Below are 3,011 nucleotides of genomic sequence, written 5' to 3'. Positions count from 1 at the left end.
TTCAACCAAATCCGTCAAATAGTTGCGGAGATTAATGGTATAAGCATAGAATGTTCGACGTGATTCTTTAATTTGACATAACTTTTTTATTTATGAACCGATTGACATGAAACAAACACTAAATGTAAATTTAAGCATCCCACAATATATTCGTGAAAACCGCATCCAACTCGGATCAGCCGTTTCTGAGATTAGCGCGCACAGACGAACAGACAAACAGACAAACAGACAAACAGACAAACAGCCAAAAAAAGTTAATTACATTTTTGGGTTCGACATCGACATAACAATAACCCCTGCTATTTATTTTATTTTTATTTTCAATGTACAGACAGCACTTTTCTACGATTTTATTATATGTATAGATACGGTAACAATGGGTTTGGATGGTGTCTAAGATATAAAAGAAAAGCGTTGAAGAAGATAAAATCATATTTTTATTTCCTTAGTAGTATTTCTAATTTCTAGTACCGCCGTTCTAGTGATTGAGAAATATTTATAAATAAAATAACGACTAAAAATTTTTGAGATTCCAAAATAAAATCTTGTTTTTATTTATTTAATAAATAAATGAGAATTTTCAACGAAATAACTTCTGATTCTGACTTTTGACTTTGCTCAATTTATACAGAGAACAAAAAATTCGAAAGCAAACTTACCAAATAGTTTTATTCTCGTTTACAACTAATCTATTATGCAGTTTGACAATGACACTGCCAATAATAAAAAAACAAAAATTGTATAAAAAGTAAAATAATCCAACTGACGTGACGTGTCGTGTAAGCGTTTTATGTTTTTTTATAAAAAAAATGCAGCAATAATGATAAAAATGCAGACGTATTTTGAAAGAACATCTATTTAATACAATAGAACACAAATTTTGAAGTTCATAAGACCTCTTCAGAGTACAAACCCTAATCACCAAAATATTAAAAGGCATTATGAAGACCTATTCAGAAACTTACATCCCCACCCTCACATTTACCTGGTGGTGTAAAATATTCTGGCCAGGATCTGAGTTCATATCGGATCAGATCAGTCCTCAAGATGTTAGGATGACAACGATGTATCCAACACATCGTCCGAGACATCAGCACCAGTAAGTCATTTTAGTGGTAATATGTGTAATCTTATTATCTTGGACACACCGCAAAAGGAACAGCACTTGCTCTTGTACTTGGCACTTGCAGTAGCAGCATATGGTGTACTTCCATAGTGTATACAGGGATACTCGCCGGCTGATGTCCCCTTACATTTAGATTAACATTGTTCAATAGGCCTCTGCGAGTTGGCTTCGGCTCGTCGTACGCCTTCCAAAGATCCGGGACCCTGTGGTCCTGTGATAGGAGAATAATAAACAATATTCAAAGTTGTCCTCTAAAATTCATAACTTACCTAATTTTTTTAAATCACATTCAGCAGCAGTTCATATTTATAGTGATTATTTTATTTTAAGGGTTTGTGAAAACAGCACTTGCCAATGTTTGTCAAGTTGAAAAGTCTACAGTATGTCTGCTTCAAGACCTAAATAATTATATCTACTTAATTCGGTATCAAGCAATAAAATGAAAAATGAAAAATTGAAGACAGGGAATCTTTGTACATTTCCAAAAAGGTTTGTGACGTCGTTTTGTTTTTCATAATACTCGTAAGCACAATACATTTATTTACTTTTAAAACTTCAAAGAAAAAGAATCTCTTTATCAATAATCTCCCAAATTATTATTTTATTTAAACTATTCTTTGTATTTGAAATTATAAAAATATTTTTTCTTTAATATTAATAATAAATTCATTATTTATATTATTTATTAATAATCCAATATCAATAGGATTATTAATTTTAATACAAATTTTATTAACATGCTTATTATCAGGAATAATACATAATTATGATGCTGTATCAAAATAAATGCGTTAGATGAAGGGAAAACGAGCACTTTCTACCCAAAGGGTAGGCAGAAGAGCACACATACAATACAATACCACTTTTCACCAGTTACGTTATGAGTTCAATGTAATAGGGGGCGAGTTTTTTTGTTGAAACTGTAGTTTCAGATACCAGGATTATTATTGAGATTTTTTTTAATCCTACTAAAACTTAGTGAAGCTTTGTTCGATCTGTAAATCCAACCCCAGATCCTATGCTATGATCTGCACCGAGTATTACTTATGGGTGCTATTCCACCAGAAATGAGGGAGGCTTTTTTTCTGGACTCCTTTCTAACGTGATGTATGAGTTTGGAACTATAATTTTATTTTCTTTCTGTTTCTCAGGACAAGCTAAAATCACAAAATTCGGTTTTGGAGCCTAAAATGCAATGATATTGGAATAATATGGGACAACATTCAAGAAGATTTACCTTAATGTTTATCTAGAATTCAATCAATTATATTTGTCTTCATATTTAAACAGAATGTTTGAATTCAATATAATAAAAAATAACCCAACCATAGTTTTAGTTTTCAATGGGATAAAGACAAAAGAATAATGGGATCATTTGATAATTATTAGTAAAACACGCCATCCATGGAAATCTACAACACCTTTCTTAACTCGTAAACAAATATCTTAATATTATAGATAACGCCAATCTTTGAAAACATCTTTGTTTCCTTCGCCTCACAATAACTCCAACGAAATAAAAAAAGAAATTTTGTCAAAGAGAACGGTGTAATTACAAGTCATTGTCTGTGGCACCGTCGTCCGATTGTTCCGATACGATTGATTAAAATAAAATAGCCTTTTGTATTGTATACTAACAAATAATTTTGGTCTTTGTTTCCTGCTTGATAGAGTCGAGATTTCATCTCTGCATCCACACCCGATGAATGCAAGAATTACACGACAGAACAGCAGGATACAATTAATGCAATTGATTAAAGTTGTAAGTGGTAGGTAGTACAATGGATATTAAACGTGAGTGCTTTTTAAAATAGTCGTGTTACCAAGGAATTATTGCATTTCAATATGCTCGGTTGGTTTTAATAGCTTAATTACATTAAGTGAC

At 31.7% G+C, this 3,011-nt stretch overlaps 1 long non-coding RNA gene across 1 annotated transcript; it reads left to right on the top strand.

Moving 5' to 3' along the window:
• Positions 1-732: 732 nt before the first annotated feature.
• On the top strand, positions 733-2,456 carry LOC126910734 (uncharacterized). The gene is made up of 3 exons (XR_007705342.1): positions 733-1,099; positions 1,457-1,615; positions 2,278-2,456. It is a non-coding gene; the product is annotated as an uncharacterized LOC126910734 (long non-coding RNA).
• Positions 2,457-3,011: the final 555 nt, after the last annotated feature.

The sequence above is a fragment of the Spodoptera frugiperda genome, chromosome 6, assembly GCF_023101765.2.
Source record: "Spodoptera frugiperda isolate SF20-4 chromosome 6, AGI-APGP_CSIRO_Sfru_2.0, whole genome shotgun sequence".
Classification (NCBI taxonomy): Eukaryota; Metazoa; Arthropoda; class Insecta; order Lepidoptera; family Noctuidae; genus Spodoptera; species Spodoptera frugiperda.
This window is presented reverse-complemented; position numbering and strand designations above follow the sequence as displayed.